Source organism: Furipterus horrens, unplaced genomic scaffold (genome assembly GCF_987537825.1).
Source record: "Furipterus horrens unplaced genomic scaffold, mFurHor1.1.pri manual_scaffold_3, whole genome shotgun sequence".
Classification (NCBI taxonomy): domain Eukaryota; kingdom Metazoa; phylum Chordata; class Mammalia; order Chiroptera; family Furipteridae; genus Furipterus; species Furipterus horrens.
Window position 1 is genome coordinate 145,684,517 of NW_028327173.1, and position 17,935 is coordinate 145,702,451.

At 46.1% G+C, this 17,935-nt stretch overlaps 1 long non-coding RNA gene across 2 annotated transcripts in view; it reads left to right on the forward strand.

Moving 5' to 3' along the window:
- The first annotated feature begins 821 nt into the window (after positions 1–821).
- LOC150016258 (uncharacterized) overlaps positions 822–17,935 on the forward strand; it is a 29,075-nt gene continuing 11,961 nt past the window's right edge. For both annotated transcript variants that reach the window (XR_016510042.1, XR_016510043.1), the window contains exons 1-2: positions 822–919; positions 2,536–2,638. This is a non-coding gene — a long non-coding RNA (uncharacterized LOC150016258). The remainder of the gene's footprint in view (positions 920–2,535; positions 2,639–17,935) is intronic.

The window sequence follows — 17,935 nt, forward strand, 5'->3', positions numbered from 1 at the left end:
ACTTGTATTTCTGGTGACTTCTTTTCACTGAAGATTTGATTATTTTGTAATGACCAAATAGTAAAGGGTCTCTTTAATGTTTAACTTAGCTCCAAATGGAAAATTACTAGGCTGTAAGACTCAATTCAGTTGAAAAACTGGTTAGACTTACTAGTCACTGAGGTTACTGGCTAGATGATTGGATTTATTAGATATTTAATTAAAGTCCAAGATAATCCATCCATGGTCATTGTGGCTCAGTTGGTTGGAGCACTGTCCCGTAAACTGAAAGGTCACGGTTTGATTCCCGGTCAGGTTGCAGGTACAATCCCCAGTTGGGGCCTCTATGGGAGGGAACTGATTGATGTTTCTCTCACACTGATGCTTCTCTCTCTCTCCCCCCTCCCCCCTCTCCCTCCCTCCCTCTCTCTAAAATCAATAAGCATGTCCTCAGGTGAGGAAAAAAAAAATCTAAGACAATCCTGATTTCTTATTTTAGCTATTAATTTTTAATAACTTCCAAATTTTCAAACTTGACCTTTCACTCCAGTTTTATTATTTTTAAACCAAAATCTGGCAATTACCTATCTAGGTAATATTCTTCTTCATTTCTAGATAGTGATTTTGATGAATAAGAAAAAGAAAAAAGCCAAGGTAATTTATTATGATCTAAACAAACTACCTTTCATTAGTTGACAACTGCTTAGGAATCTAATGATCTGACCTTAATACCCTTCCAGTGTCTCATGGCCCCTCCTTACCCTTAGCTTCTATTGGCTGCCTTTGCAATGGACTTGGCTTGATTTTCAGCTCTGCTGCTTTCTATATGACCATATCACCTAGGATGCTCTCAGCTGCCGGGAATGAAAACCCCACCTGAAACTGGCCAGATCAACCTATATCAACTCACACACAGCAGAGGGGGCAGGTGCAGGGTTGGGTAAGTCATTTGTTCAATAATATCTCAACTATCCAGCCCCCCCCACCCCCCGCTTTGTTTTCTCTGCCGATTTTACTGTACTGGCCTTTGTTCTTAAAATGGTGTCCACACTTTCACATCACACCTGGGTGTGTGTGTGTGTGTGTGGCCTGTTTCATTAACATGTGTATTTTTTTGTCTGCCATTGGCTATTTTTTTCAATTACAGTTTACATTCAATATTATTTTGTATTAGTTTCAGGGGTACAGCATAGTGGTTAGACAGTCACATACTTTACAAAATATTCCCTTGGCATTTCCAGTACCCATCTGGCACCATACATAGTTATTACAATATTATTAACTTCATTCCCTATGCTGTACTTCACACCCCTGTGCTTATTTTGTAACTACCAATTTGTGATTCTTAATCCCTTCACCTTTTTTCACCCAGTCCCCTAGCTCTCCTCCCCCCTGGCAATCATCAGTCTGTTGTTTTGTTTGTTCATTTATATACAGTATTCCCTCACTTATCACAGGTATTACGTTCTAGACCCCGCCCCCCCTGCGAAGTAGGAACCTTACATTTATTCTACACTCTTAAACCTACGTAACTTTAACAACATACGTATACAGTACCGCAAAATCCCGCGATATAGTGAAAAATCCACGATAAATAATTAAATAATGGTTCTAAGTGCAACCAGCATCGAGGCCATAGCCTAATCAGGACTCCCTCACTGGGGCCAGAGGAGGAGCTTAGGCTCCCCAAGCTCTGCCAATCTAATTCCTAAAATCAGGGTTCTAATACAGGGAGGAGGTTGGGTGGGGATGAGGATTTTTCAGACAAACAAGCATCCATTACACTTTGAGTCTTGAACGCTGCCTGGGAAGTGAGAATTATAACATAGCTTTGGCTGGGCATGTCTTCGGGGGTTGTAGCCCAGAAAACGCTGAGACGGAGCAGAGGGAAGAATTCCATCCCATCTCTAGACCTCCCAGAGAGACCATCCTGTTTTTCTTCCTTTCCCCAGAGCCCTCCCGGTGCGGGACAGGCCTTGGGGCTGGGGTGTGGCAGGGGCAAGGCTGCACCTTACTTCTCTCTGCTCTTCTAGAGCTTTCTCTGCCCTTCCTTTCTAGGCAGCTTTATATGCGGTGGTGGGGAGGGGAGCAGGGAACCAAACAGCTTTTCTGGCTCCCTCAAACCGTACTCCCTAATAGTCACTTCTCAAACATGGATGCTCTTCTGAGTGTCTTGAGTTGAAGATGTACCTGAGTTTGAAGGTACAGGTAGGTGGTACTCAGTGTCTTTGCTCCCAGAAATCGTCATGGGAGCCCTCTGGGACTAACATCTTTCCAAAGGGTCTCCTTCACAGGCTTGGAGGGCCCTGCTTAATGTGCCCATCATGGCTCTTCTTCCCTGGGGCGGGATGTGGAGGGAATTACCGAACACAGCCTTACACTTGACCTGGAATGGCCGTTTTGTAGGACGTACAAGCCCAGATTCCTGGTTCTGCCCTCTCCACCAGAGTCCTCAGGGGATTTCCCCCAGGCAGCGCCCTCAAGTGCAACTCTTATGGGGATTCCCAGCCATCACACATGTACATCTGAACATGCCTTTCAACATTCCTTCAACAGATGTCCTCTCCTGGCTGCCAACTATGTGCCAGGCACCGTCAGAGGCCCTGGGACACAGCAGCTAACAAGAGGACCAGGGCCTGCTTCCGCAGGGCTCACACTGGTGGGTAACAATAAGTAGCTCAGACCTAAGAAAATGCCAGGCAGCGATAACAAGAAAACGAGAGAGGACGGTGGGACAGTGAGCCCTTGGGGTGGGTGGGCTATGTCAGAGATAGTGTCAGGAAGGGACTCTTTGAGAGGTGATGCTGACTTGAAGCCTGAAGGATAAGAGGGACTGAGCCACTGAGAGAACTGGGGGAGGAATGTTCCAGACATGGAAATAGCAGGAAAGGCCTCCGAGGCAGTAACAAACTTGGGGTGTTGGCTGGAGCCAGGGGCCCAGGTGGAACTTAGGCCAATTCCAGGACACGACCGGACACCTGTGGGAGTGGGACAGTTGAGACATTGCCCAGATGTTCTATGATCTCCCACAGAACAGTGTTCCCTGCCTCCACCTGCCCACCTGAAAGGATCTCATCTTCAACCCTAGGGCAGGCACCATTCCTTCTAATGTCACCCTGGTTCTGCTTCCTTATAAACCTGGTGCTCTCTGAAATACCTGATATGCGACTCTCTGTCCCCATGACAAGACGTAGAATTAGTTTCCTCAGCTCCGAGAACTGTCTGACGTTCGCAGTCGGCAAGAGTCGGTGGGGCGGCGGCTCTGTGGACCCCGGGCGGCACACGGCTCTGCGGGGCTCTGAGGCAGCGAGTTCTCCTCTGAGTGTTCCAGGCTGTTCTGCCACACGCAGCTTTATTTTTGCAATTAATGAGTGTGCCCAAGACAATCAGCTTATTCCCCGGTAAAGAGGCTGAGTCTCAGATCGGGGCTCACCACAGTGAAAAGGAAGAGAGATCTGCCCCTGCTCCCAGAAGGCAGTGGTTGAAATGATGTCAGCAGTTCTGAGGGGAGATAAAAACATGGGGCCCAGGAGTCCCCCATTCTGGGTTGGGGAGCTACAATCCCTCTTCTGTAATTGCATGTCTGATAGTTGAACTACTAGCTTGTTTATGAAGCTGAAATGTAAGAAGCTGGTAGGAAAATGTACAGATACCAGTGTCTTGGGATATTTTAAGGGGTTGTGAAGTTTTTACTAAAAGCAGGTTGGGAACAAGAGGGAAGTGATATGACTTTCCTAACAGAAGCCACATCTACCCGTAACCAGCAATCAGGGACTGCAGAGGGTCAAATATGAAATAACCTTGTGCCTTCCTGTTAATATTGATAAGTACCAGCGGCATTCTGTCACACTCCATTCCTAAAGCTGAAGTGTGCGTGTGGTTAGACTTCTAGCCGCAGGAACAGCTATAACGAAGGGGTGCTCAGTGCCCTCACACTTAAATGCTCTTCACTATTCACCACAAAACCCACCGGCAGGAGTGTGGTGCTGTGAGGTGGGGCCTGGCTTGCACATGTGGATTCCAGAGCAGAGGAAGGCAGAACGCCCTACCACCTTCCTGTGATCTCGGGTTTGGCCTGGAGCAAAGAGCCTCAGATGCTGGGCTGTGCTTGCCAGACCAGGCTGAGGAGTCCTTTTCCGGTTTGTCTGTTGCCTCCACCTTGCGTGCTTTGGGCAGCACTACACTTGGCTAGATGAACTGCTGCCTAGGGACGCAGCCAGGGTCCTGGCTGATCCAGGCAGGCTCCAGATGAGAAGGAAGATGTAGGCGGAGCCAGGGGCTGGGCTGATCAAGAGGCTGCTCCACCTGGACCTCTGCTGGGGGCTGTGGCCTCCTGGCTGAAAGCTAAACACTGTGCTGACTCACCATGACTGTGGTTGAGAAAGAAACCCAGCTAGCTGGTGGCTTTCATGAGCCCCAGGTCTGTAAAATATAGGCCAGGGAGCCTCTGCCGGAAGGGGCTTCAGTTAGTGAGAAACCAACCTCTTCTCCCCCATACCCCACCTCTCTTTGATGATCTGGAGTTACAAGGGGCCCAAGAGGACCCTGGGCATAACACCCTCTAGTCCCCTGGGAAACCATGAAACCAGGTCAGGAAACAGGGTAAAGGGCAGGGGCAGCATCTCTCTCCAGGCCTCTCTGGGATTCTGCAAGTCCTCTCTTGCTCTTTTTGGTCGTCCTGCTATGTCCGAACCCAGGTCTAGCAGGTGCCTGTCTCAGTCCCTTGGTGAGCTTAGCTCCTGCTCCCCAGGGAACTGGAATGACCCTCTCCAGAGTTGTGCATTCAGGGATGAAGATTGGGAGTCAAGGGGCTAGGAGAGTCAGGGTGGGGTATAGCCACCTAACATTTTCTGTAAATGGCGTCCCCTGCAGTACGGCAAAGGAGCACTAAGACAGGTGTCCCAGTATCCTGCACCCTCACCCCTGCTTCCCTCCCCAACCTAATGCCCTTAATATCATAAATCAGCACGTACACTGTGCCTGGATCATTAAGGCACTAAATGAATACTTGTGAAATATATATAGTGGGGGATAGGCAGAATAATGGCCTACAAAGATGTTCCCATCCTAATCTCCTGAACCTGTGAATATGTGACCTCCCCCAGCAAAAGGGATTTTGCAGGTGTGATTAATGTTTTGGACCTTGATATGGAGAGGTGATCTTGGATTATCTGGGTGGGCCCATTCTAATCACAGGTGTCCTTAGAAGTAATCAATCTTTCTGGTGCCGTCAGAGAGAGAAATGTGACGATGCAGGAAAAGTCAGAGATGGCAGTGTGAGAACATTTGACCCCCTGTTACTAGTTTGGGGATGTAAGGGGCTACATGCAAGGATCAGAGCCTTTTAGGAGTTAAGGGTGACCCCAGCTGACAGCCAGCAAGGGAACAGGGACCTCAGTCCTACAGCCCCATGGAACCGCCAACAATGGAATAGACAACGAAAGATTTTCTCTCCACAAAGGGATGGAGCCCTGCCAATGCCTGGACTGTCGTCCAGTGAGACTTGTGGGACTCCAGGTCCATAGAACTAAGACATATTTGTGTTTTAAGCTGCTAAAGTTATGGTAATTTTTACGGCAACAATAGAGAACTAATACAAATGGTTACAGAGTGGAATCTATTTCACAAGTGATCATGATTTTCTTGCTTCTGGCAACCCCAATAGCCAGGGATAGAGAAGTCCTTCTTCATGGTTGGGTGTGTTTTGGGGGTAGGGAGGGCATACTCTGGTCCTGCGTGCTTCCTGGGACATCGGGCTTACTTCTCTGCTGGTATCTGCTGCTGGCATCCCCACCTGCCTGGCCCTAGGGACAGATGTTCCTGGAGGCTGCTCTTTTCAGGAAGCACATAGGGCCCCCCACTGCTTCCTGTCATCTCTGCTGCTCCAGAGAGGCAGCTACTGAACCTTCGCATCGGGCAGGTGGTCCCACACCCGTGCCCCTTGCCGCTCTCCTCCCAGTGCCCTCCTGAAACTGGCAAGTTGTCTCAGGCTCCAGCTAATGCCCGTGGCCCAGTCAGGGTCCAGAGGATCTGATGGACCTCCCCCGTGACAACACTGGACTCCAAGGAAGCCCAAAGGTAGCTTCTGGACCCTCCCACCTGCCTGCACCTGGCCCTCTGCCCACTTCCTGTCTTCTCATGATATGTAGCAGACATGTCTGGGGGGGATCTGTCCGGGATCTGTGGGGGCTGCCACTGGGGGGAGCATGCACTCTCCCCTCTCCTCAGATCTTTGTGGGAGTCCCACTCTTTTCCTTCCTTCTGCCACCCAACTAGGGACAAGGCCTGAGGGTCGATGTCGGTGGTGGTGATGAGGATGGCAGGGGAAAAGCTGCAGGCCCTTCTTATTAGCTCTTCTTTCACACTGTTCCCTCCCTCTTCTGGTTGGCCTCCCTGACAGGTCACACTCCAGCAGGAGGGAAATAAAGAAGCAGTTCTAATTTCTACTGTGTGTTAACTCATAGAGGGTTCAGTTTCCTCTGTATCCAGTACTGCTTACTCTAGACTTGAGTATTTTGTTGTCTGCAGTCTTTGTGGGGTTGGTAGCAGAGAAAGAAAAAAAGAACAGGTAATTTAATTCCTCAGGATCTTTGGGTACAAAAATTAAAACCTCCCAACGAGCTACGAGTAGATGTTATGTCCTAGCAACCGGGGCATCAGCAGGACGGCTTTGCCCAGGGCTCTGTCTCCTCCCGCCCATCTCACTGCCCTCCTTGGTCACACAGATTGGATTTACTTTGTCCCTCGCTTTCTCTGGGCCCCAGTCTTCCTGTTCTAGGCCAGAAGGAATCCGTGGCATAAAACAACCCAGTTCTCACAGGAGGTGGGTGACACTTTCAGCCCGTTCTCTCCTCGGGGTTCATTATTCAATCTGTTCCCTCAGGGTCCACAGGGGGCCTGTTGGCAATGGACCATGAAAAGCCTGGGTCTGCTGTTGTAGGAGCCCCCTCAATATTATACGGAGATAAGCCCTGCCCCTGGCCTGGAAAGTCCCTTATCAAACTTAGAATCAGAACTGGGCAGACTAAACGGAGCCCCTCAGAGTTCCTCCTGTGGTTACCCAGAGAGGAGAACCAATCAGTCTTGGTTTCTAGACAACTGAGGTCAGTTATTTCAGTTCAGTCATGGCCTCCTGGCTCAGTTCCCCTCCACCAGGACCTCATCAGAGAGGTTCCTCTTGGGTTGGTGATGTCACTTTCAGGTGAGATCAGCATTGGGCAGAAGAACAGCGGAGCCCATCCTCGGGCCACTGACTTCCGTGCGGCAGCTTCCAGAGGGGGGTCCTTGCTGAGAAAGGCCCCTGGGCCTCGGAGCCGCTGCTTGCTGCATGTGGAGCGGCCCCTGCTGCTGCACGGGGCCGGGCTCTCTGTGAGCATTGCCCCCTTCATCCCGCAGACACCTGGGAGGGGGAGGTTCTCATTATTCCCCGGAGAGGGAGGTGCGATTTCTTGGTAATCGGCCTGAGCCCATGGCAACAGCCGGAGCGCTGGCTTCCCACCCCCAACCTCTTACTTTGTGGCTTTGGATGAGAGATATACTTGCTCTGAGGCTCAGGTTTTTAATCTGTAAAATGGTTCCCTAATTCATAAAGTTGTGAGAATAAAATGAAATGAAATAGCTGATTAATAATGTCCTCTACCTCCACCCCTCAAACGCAAAACACAACTTTGCCATGGTTCCCCAATAATTTGGGGGCTACCAGCAGTTTCAAGTAAAAGTTGTTGGGTAGAGTCTTTTTTAAAGCCTTTAAGCCTCTTTCCTCCCAGGAGAATTCAACATCACCAGGGGTGCTGTCCTACCAGAGAGACATGCCCCTCCCAACACCGCCCCTTCCCCCCAACCAAAGGGGCTGGGTTTAGCTATGGCCAGCTAACAGGAGACTCTTCTGACTTTCAATACGGACTTGTTTCTGGTGTTACACAACTTTCTTACTGGTTTTGTGAGTGTGGCTGATTTAACTTCTTGCTAACCTTTCAGTGAAATAACGTCTAATGGCATTTCTTTTCAGTTTCCATGGGCCTTCATTTCTCCACCAACAGGCCTAAGTAAGTTTTACTCCATGGTTTATCTCTGGACCTCTGGAGTGACAGTGCCCAACATTGTCAAGCTGATCATACTTTTGAGAGTAAAACTGCCACCTAGTGGTCACTGGAAGTGTGGCTGTCTTTTCATGAACACTCATGTTGCTGGTATCTGACACAAAATTCAGAGTGGCTGGTTTTCTGTAATACTAACTTAGAAGATGAGGGGTGAATCAGACCAAACAACGCATCTGCTTCAGAAATCAGACTGACACACACCAGTTTCCCAAGCCTGTACACTACATTTCTTCTTTGACTAAAGTGAAATTCCAATGAAGTCCTACAAAAACTCAGTAAGCAAACCAACCCATAAACCGCTAAAACCAAATAACAGAAAAGGAATGGCTTTTTTCACCTACCCAGCACATATCTACAGCGTGCTGGGCTGGCTCTGCTCGGCACTCACTGGTGATTTAAGTCAAGTAAAGCAGAATAGAGCGGAGACCCCAAGGAAGGCCTGCTCTCTCTGCAGAGCAGTGAAATTTGAGTTGGCTGGTTAAGGGAGATTAGATTTTTGTCAGGTGGGAGGAATAGAGCGCTCAAGGGGAATTCCACCTGACTGAAGGAAGAACCGTGCAATGCCCAGGGGATGGAAGTGAAGGAGGAGCTTAGGCGTAGGTAAGATATGGAGTGTGACTGAGAATATAATTCAGTCTAAAGCCTTGGACCAACAATGCATTTGTTGACCACATATACATTTTGCATTTACAAAGGTATGAGACTTTGAGAGAAGTTTAAGAAGACATGGAAGCATGTGGTTTGTAATGATGGCACATCTCCACAGATTAGTCTATAGATTCAAAAAATAGTCAATACAAATCCTATCAAATTTTCTTCTTCTTTTGTGGAAATTGACCAGCTACTTCTAACACTCATTTGGAAATGCAAAGGGCCAGAAACAGCCAAGACAATTAAAACTCGATCACAAGCCGATGAGTGGGTGTTGTGCCCCAGCAACCAGGGCATCAGCAGGACAGTTCTGCCCTGGGCTCTGCCTCCTCAGGCCATCTCCGTGCCCTCCTTAGTCACACAGGCTAAATTTGCTTTGTCCCGTGCTTTCTCTGGGCCTCAGCTTCCTTATTCTAGACCAGAAGGAATTTGTGGCATAAAAAAAAAAAAAATCCAGTCCTGATAGGAGAAGGGTGATGCTTTCAGCCTGCTTTCCCCTCAAGGTTCCTCATTCAGTCTGTTTCCTCAGGGTCAACCAGATTTCAAGACTTACAAAAAAGCTAAAGGAATTAATATTTAAAAACTGGCAGCACCTCTAAAAATGAATATAGGCATACCCTCTGACCCGGCATTTTACTCCTACATATATGCCCAGCAAAGATGCATGTATATTTAACAAAAACTTATACTACATTGGTCAAAGCAGCACCATTCATAATAACTCTCAGCTGTGACTATTCAAAGACTCAACAACACTGCGGTATCTTCGCACAATGGGATTCTATTCAGCAATGAGACTAAAATATTTACAACCCTATGGATATAGCCCACAAACATAATGAGAAAGAAGCCAAACTCAAAGGAATACATACTGTACAATTCCCATCGATGAAGCATAAAAGTGGCCCAAACTAATCTGATAATTGTGCTGTGAGCTCTGATTTTTCATCTTCCCCAGTATCCATGCCCTTCATCACATTCTCTCGCTGAAGATGCAGAGTGCATTTCCCCAACAGGGCAAGTAAGGCATTTACCCTGGTCACACACAAAGTTTAAGGGGTTGCCAAAAACCTCAGTAGTCAATAAAAATAAAATTTTAATGTAATGTTTAAAAAAATTTTTTTGAATCCTCACGTGAGGATATGCCCATTGATCATATAAAGCAGTGGTTCTTAACCTTCCTAATGCCGTGACCCTTTAATACAGTTCCTCATGTTGTGGTGACCCCCAACCATAAAATTATTTTTGTTGCTACTTCATAACTGTAATTTTGCTATTGTTATGAATCGTAATGTAAATATCTGATATGCAGGATGTATTTTCATTGTTACAAATGGAACATAATTAAAGCGTAGTGATTAATCACAAAAAACAATATGTAATTATATATATGTTTTCCGATGGTCTTAGGTGAGCCCTGTGAAAGGGTCATTCGACCCCCAAAGGGGTTGCGACCCACTGATATAAAGAGAGGAAGTAAGAGAGAGAGAGAGAGAGAGAGAGAGAGAGACAGACAGACAGACAGACAGAGGGAGAGAGACAGAGAGATGATAGGGAAACACTGATTGGCCACCTCCCACACATGCCCTGACTGGGGATTGAACCCACAACCTGGCATGTGCCCTGACCAGGACTGAACCCACAAACTTTTGGTGTATGGGACGACGCGCCAACCAACTTAGCCACCTGGCCAGGGCCTTTTTTTCTTTTTTTTAAAAAATCAAAGTGTATGTAAAAAAATGCACGGTGAACAAAATATCAATATTTTTAATAAAGACAGAGACTGACCCTGCACGTATACAGCTCACTTTACTAGCCTCGTGCTAGTCCTGGCTGTCAGATCCTGTGTTGTGTAAACAGGAGGCCTGCATATTTCTGTTCGTTCCCTTACCTCTGCTGTCACTGTGGTCATGCCCTGCCAGCCTGCAGGGGGAGAGCTGCGCCCCATCCCTGGCTTGGGGGGACAGCTCGGCCAAGCTGAGCAGTGCTGCCTGTGCAACCACTGCAGGCGCGTCATCATGTCTTGCGTGAGGTTTTGTGGCTGTCTGTGATGTGGCAGTAGCCAACAGATACACTCAACTGTGCAGTAAACAGTCAGGATAGAGGTTACTTGTGGGGAATGGGGAATGCCCTGAAGGATGTGTGAAACGGGCTTTCCGAGGGGTTGGTAAGTTCTGTTTCTTGATCTGGGTGATAGTTACACAGTTGTGTTCAGTTTGTAAAAATTCATTGAGTTCTATGTATGATCTGTGCATTTTTCTATATTTTTATTACATTTGAACACAAAAATTAAAAAAATTGTAGATATGGGCCCTACCAATTTTCAAGGACAATTTAGCTGAGATAAGACACAGAAAAGTTACAAGCATCAAGGGCTGAAATAAAAATCCAGAATAATTGAATTTGAACTATTTAAAAAATCTGTTAAATTATATACTTTGAACTTTATCCACTATTATTCATAAAGAAGCACTTGGAATTATTTGGACCATTATTTTTAACCTCTATTAGGCCCAGACAAAATCAAAACATAAGAATATTCTCTGAAGCATTATTTCATTTGACTTGAGTTTTTGCTAAATTCATTTTTACATTTAGCTTTAAACTGACCTCATTTCACTGAAAAGAATAATTATTATGATCATTGCTTTTTAAACCATATGCTTATTGCAAATGTGTGGAAGATAAGAAAATATAGCTTTTCTATGCACAGAAATTAGAATAATTATCATTCAGCATCAATTCGTCGTCGGCAGCCGTCCGTCTCGAGAGACGATGGTGTAGCTTCTTAAGAGTCTATCTGCACCGCCGAGAATGGTTGTGCAGTCCGACTCGGGAGTGACACGGTATCTGTCTCCTCCCGTGTTAAATCGACATCTTGCGATGACGCTGGAGTGTCCTCTCCAGTGGAGCTGAAGCTACAGAGCCTGGGCAGGGTGATATGGAGGGTCTGCTGTTGCCCATGCAGCAGACCCCCCCTCTCTTCGCAGCTGAAGGATCCAAGGGAAAGACGGAGTCAATACAGCTTGGCTTCAGGTGCGCCGCAGGAGTTGCCGGTGTTGACTACAATGTCAAACCGCCTTAGGGACTCCGGCTCCGGATTTTCTGTCGGGGTTTACTCCCTTAGCCTTTCCCCTACTCAGAATCACTCTCTCTGACTTCCAGCACTGGGGTAGCAGCTTGAAAGGCACCAGTGGTATACAGGAAGACTCTGAAGTTTCTGGCATCAAGGTGAGCAGAAGCCATTGTCTCTTTTCTAAACACTCTCCCCACAGAACCAGCAAGCTGGTGCCATATCCGAGAGTCCATCAAGCTGGCTAACTCAGTTTGACCCACATCAAAGATCCCCAGACTCTGCTCACCCAAGCTGTTTTTCCACATGAGGTGGGTGGGAAAATTCCATCATCAATTTGATGCCAAAGGACAAGTAACATCTGCTTTAAGATTGAAAGAAAAGGGGAAAAACATGTATCTAAATCTAGACTTTGTGATTTCCTAGTATTTATTCTCAAACATTTATGTTGTGATCTCTCTGGAGAAAACAAACTCCTATTTAGAATGAGATATTCTACCTCGTCCAGGGACTTCCCACTCACCTGGCCCCGGCAGTGTCCTGCCTCAACTTTCCACAGCAGATGAGGGCCAGGCACAGCGCCAAGAACTTGAACTACATGAACTCATTGAATCTTGAAACTTCCCCATGGGAGTATTCGATCATTATCTCCATTTCACAAATGAAGACTCTGACACAGAGATGTTGCATCGCTTGACTGGAGTCACCCAGCAAGGAGCTAGCTAAGAGCTCACATTAAACCCAGCCAGCTGTCTGCTCTGGAGCACGTGCTCTTCATCACCAGCACCTGCTTCCGAACTGTACCATGCGCTCTCCATTTCGAAGGAGCTGTGATAAACCCCTATTGAAAGTGACTATTTTAGAAAGAGCTACCTCTCCCTGACTGATAGCTGGTATAAATCTAAATTTTTATGTATATCAGTTTGCTTGATGTGGAAAGGGACATATCTATAGAATGAATTTATAATCATAAATGAGATCATTCTGAAACTAATGACTTAAAATAATCTTTTAAAATGTATACTTTATTGTCTACTGTTCTGACTATATCACACAATAAGCCTGTGTGGTGTTTTTTACTCACTGATAGTTTCATAAATCTATGGCTCAGTTACGGATAAAGGCTCTTTAGGCAGGACTCAGCTCCTTCCCTTTGTAAAAGCGGCAGTACGCAGCACACGTGGGAGGGCAGTGCATGCTCAGAGTACGGGCTTATCGATTGATTAATGGGACTGAAGTAAATGTCTTACAGCTGAGCAGAGAGTCTGCAGAGAAACAGAACGAAATAAATGAAAAGTGTGTTCTGTGACATTGACTAGTGGTACATCTGGAAGTTATGCGAACATTTTCATTGACAGGAAAACAACAATGGTATTTCTGGGTACAGAATTTCTTCATCTGTTTTGCTCCTCTGTATTTCCTAGTCGTAGTCATTTTCCTTCTCCTCTCGTCCTCCCCGCCCAGCAAGACTAAAAAGCAGAATCTCAGGAACCTCTCTGGCTGTCAGCACACTTGAGCTTTTGGGCAGCCCACCGTGATTTCCAGTTTCCAGATTACTGTCTATTTCATTTCCCTCTCCAGGCCTCCCAGAGCCCCAGGCTGAATGCACACCCCTTCCTTCCTCACTGTCGGAAGGTGGAGCTGCGAGCTCTCAGGCAGATGGTGGAAAATCTAGAGGTTTCCTCAAGCCCCATAATCCCTGCTATGCTTCGTGCCATTGAGGAGGAGTTTCTGGGGAGACTGCCCTGGGCTCACGGTACTGTCTCCACCATGTCTCAGGAGTCACAGCCGAAAGAATTCTTGAGTGCGCTGGTGACAACCTCTGCTAAGGCTGTCTGTTATTTTTCTTGTAATTTCTATCATTAGGAATGACAATTCCTGTTTGTTTTAAACCAAGTGCTGGTTCTAATCACCTTTGATGGCAACACATTCTTGTTCCTTAACCAAATCAGCCACCAATTTCTTTCAAAAACTCAGCTACCATTTAGGAGCTTTCCTTGTGGGCAAAGTCCTGTCCTAGGTGCCTCAGGGCAGGCAAGGTGAGAGTGCAGATCTGTCCCCTGGACATCAAAACCCGTGGGACAGGAAGTTGGGGCATACACCAGCCAATCAACCCCAACACTATGACATGTGGCCTCTGATGGGGATGTGAGAATGGGGTGCTCAAAGGTGAGATTAACTAATTTTGACAAGGGGATGCAGGGAGGCCGGAAGAAGGGTGCCTCCTTTCAATTCTCATCATAGTTCTGGCAATTATTCATTCACTCCCAATTTGTAGCTAGTGCATTTAATTAATCTTCCAGCCTCCAGCTCTACTCCACTAGGAGCCTTCTAGCTCAGCCCACAGCAAATGCTCCAACCACCCAGACAGCTGTTGGACCAGAGGGGTTCCTCCTTTGGGTAACTGTGCACCCAAGTAATCCAAGATAATTTTTTCCCTGGATGCAGACTTTGGTCAACAGTAAAATAAGCCTGACTTCCATAGTTCAGTAGGAAAGGTTTTTTTTATCTTGGGGAGCGGGGGATGGGGTTGGGGTTGGCGGTGGTGGTAGAAAGCAGCTATACATTACACACAAATTGAATTATTTCTTCATTTGAAAACAGTCTACCCCAAAGGAAACCTGTTCACTGCCAGCACACTTTTGCAGTAAAGAATGCTTACCTTTGATGATCTGGGGCTGAAGCCACCTCTCTTGGAAACAGTGCCGACTGACTGCAAGGGCTTTGCGTCTTCCTCCCTTCTCAGTAAGATGGCGCTCTGATCCCCCAGTGGGTCCCACGTGGGAGCTCAGGGACTCGTGGTTGCATTTAGAATCACTTGGGGAGCATTTTAAACCTTCAGTTTTGTGGGTTCCAGCCCTAGAGATTCTGTTGCAGTAGCTCTGAAAGTAGGACCTGAAGATCTGTTTTTAAAAAGCTCTCCAAGAAAGTCAGGGTAAGCGAGGTTCGGAAATGGCTGTTGCAGGGACTGTGTGATTGGCAGATGAAATTCCTGGTGATGAGTGATATTGGATTATTGCTCTCAGGTGATTTCATTTCCAGGTACGTTGTTACCCACACGCTCTGCAGCTGACTGCGGGGAGAGAAAGTGGTTTGTTGGGCAGGGTTGATAGTGGTCACCATGTGTCAGCTGGGTGCCCTTGGCTTGTTTCTCTTGGCAGAATGTTTCCTGTGACTATGATACACCACCAGGAAGTGAAGTTGCACATACGATGTGTAATATGAAGTGATATTACAAAAAGAAATCAACCATATTGTTGCCATCTTTGCACATCCCATTTCTTTCATTTTATAGTCTTATGACTGCACTTGATACTCTCTACTTTTATTTTCCTGCTGGTATTCTCCTGGGTATTTTCTCACATTATTACAGGAACTTTTTAAACAGTTATGTTCTTGCCAGCTTTTAGTATACCTGGGTTTACACCACATTGGTGGATTTTAATATTTGGCACCAATCGGTGTTCTGGGGATTGCTGGGGCAGCCGCACTCACACTTTCACATTTTAGGTACGGTTCATCGACAGCAGTGCTGGCTTCGTGTGTTTGAATGGCCTGAAAGTCACTGTTAGACCTGTGTTCATCTGTTCCCTAACGTTTCTCACTCTCTTGGTGCAACACCCAAAAGAGACCAGGAGATGGCACTGTGCATCAACTTTCCCCCCACATTCTGCAATACAGGTGGTTTTCTGAGAACCCAGGCGAAATATCTTGAGAGAGCTTTCATTCCTTTCCTATTGGGGATAATAAACTGCTCAAATCTGCATGCTAAATGAAATCTTTAAAATAAATAACTTTTGGCTAGGAATGAAAGATGATGATGCACTGACTTTAAACCCTGCTCTAAAGCCCTAGGATCTGAACTTCACATTAAACTTGAATTTGGAGAATGTGACGAGTTGAGTGTTTACTGGTGTCTTCCGGTTACCAACAGCGAGATTAGAGGAAACGTTTGGGGAAGTCTGGAGACCAATCTGGGGCTCCCTGCTGCTCTAAAAGTGGCACGGAAAAGTGATTTCAATATAGATGGAAGTCCAAAAAAATACATATATTTTATGCTGTCCTTGGTTTAACCATGGAAATGTCAGGCAAAAGTTGCTATCTACAAAATTAGCATAAGGAAAACATCTGGTGTCAAAGACCATGCTATGCTGCCCAAGCCTTTTGTAACCACTACTGTAGTTGGTTCACCTCCCTAGCATGCTGAGATACTGCTCACAGACTGGTTGGTTTTCCTATGGTGTCTTCATAACTTCTTCTGGGGTTTGTAGTTAGAATGTGGCCTGCTGGAATGGATTTTCATTTTTGATATGCATGCAAATAACTTGACCATGACCCTGTAAATTTCCCACAGGCCCTTTTAGAATTAGGGTGTTGTTATCCCAGAGGTGGGGTCCCTGCATCATGCTTAAGAATGTCTAAGCCAATTAACTCTGTTGACTTGTGTATGGCTTTAAGGCATCCAAGGTCACAGTAACCATCTGTGGCAACATAGTCAACTTAGAGAGGAGAGAGCCTGTGTCTTTCAGGTTCCAAGAAAGATGCGCTTTAAGCCAGGCAATACATAGTTATTGGTAACCCAGAAAAATATTATAATGAGCATGGCTCAGTGTTCCTTGATGCTTAGCACAATCACCACTCAATGATGTCATCATCACCAGCAGAGCCATTTTTGTCTATACAGGACAACCCCTTTCCAAGGAATTAAGCTGATTCAGAGTTTGATCTATGTGACTCTTCATGTGACTACCTGTGTCTCCTAAGTTATTTGCTATTATACATGACAATTAGGAAGAAATGGAAAGATAACTGTGCTTATTGATAGAGTCACGAAACCGCTTAATACTGAGCCTTCCACAGAAGGGCCCCCATCACCTGCAGAAGTTTAGGAAAACTGCAAAACAGGTTTTTCATCATTTTTGCTGCCTGTGGGGTCTCTCTTATTAGCCACTGTGATGCAGACGCATACTTGAGATTTACAGTTGTTTACTTGGGAAGCAAAATCTCACATGCAACAGGAAAGGGACTTTCATATGAAGAATAAATATTTGTGTTCTATGTAGGTGGAGAAGACAGTGCCTTCTTCAGCTGAGTTTCTGCTGCTGGCTGGTTGAATGTCGGTCACATACATAATAGCTCACATTCACTGACCAAGGGACTGGCTCTGTGCTGAGCACAGTACAAGTATCACTTCTTTCACTCCTCACAAAGCTTTGTTAAGTAGGTGCTGTTATTATCTGCATTTTTTAAGGATGAAGAAATAGGCTCACAAAAATGAAGTAATTTCTCTGGCTACTAAGTGGCACAGTATGATCGAACCCAGGCTAAATAAGCCTGAGGCCATGTTCTTAAACACCACCCTTTCCTATTCAGCCTATAACTTACCAGAAACAACCTAATTTCAATCTGATTCCGTTTTTTGCCAAATAGGGCTACATGCTTGCAATTCTGTAAGTGGGGAGTAGGGTCCCATTTCTGCATTCAGATCTGCCTTCGTAGTTCTCCCCCTCCCTAGGCAGCAGGTATGCAGGGAGGTGGACAGTCACAGGGTCAGTGTTCCTGTTTTTTAATTAAGTCCTATGTGTGTGTTTAACTTCTCTCCGTGGAATGCGAGGCTACATTTCCTCTATTGTTCTCAGCATGGGACTATGTCAAAAATTCTAGACAACAGGAAAAGACCCAGTCAATATTCTGTTACATGGAAACCCTCCACTCATCTTAGTGCTCAGCAAAGTCACTGACTTAGTAGGAAAGACCACCCTGAGAGGGCATTTAGGGTTCCATCTATTGTTACTCGAGCATATTCTCTGGGGTTTTGTCCTTTCGAACTATCTTCCTTATTTCTTGCAACACAAACACTATTCTTACAAAGGAAAATTCTTCCATAGTTATGAAGAGAATAAAGTTTTTTCCATATCATCCAATATATGTAGCTTAAAAGCAAACATAAACGAAGAAGTTTTTGTTTTAAGTATTTAACTTGGGTACATGGTTTTTGAAGTCTGGAACCTATGGCTGCTCCCTTCATTTGGAGGTTCATTGTCATTTCCCTTGGGAGATCTTCTCTAGGACTGTCTGCCTTGAGAAGACTGTGTGGCACTTTGCTACAGGGTCTTGGATCAAGGGGATGTCA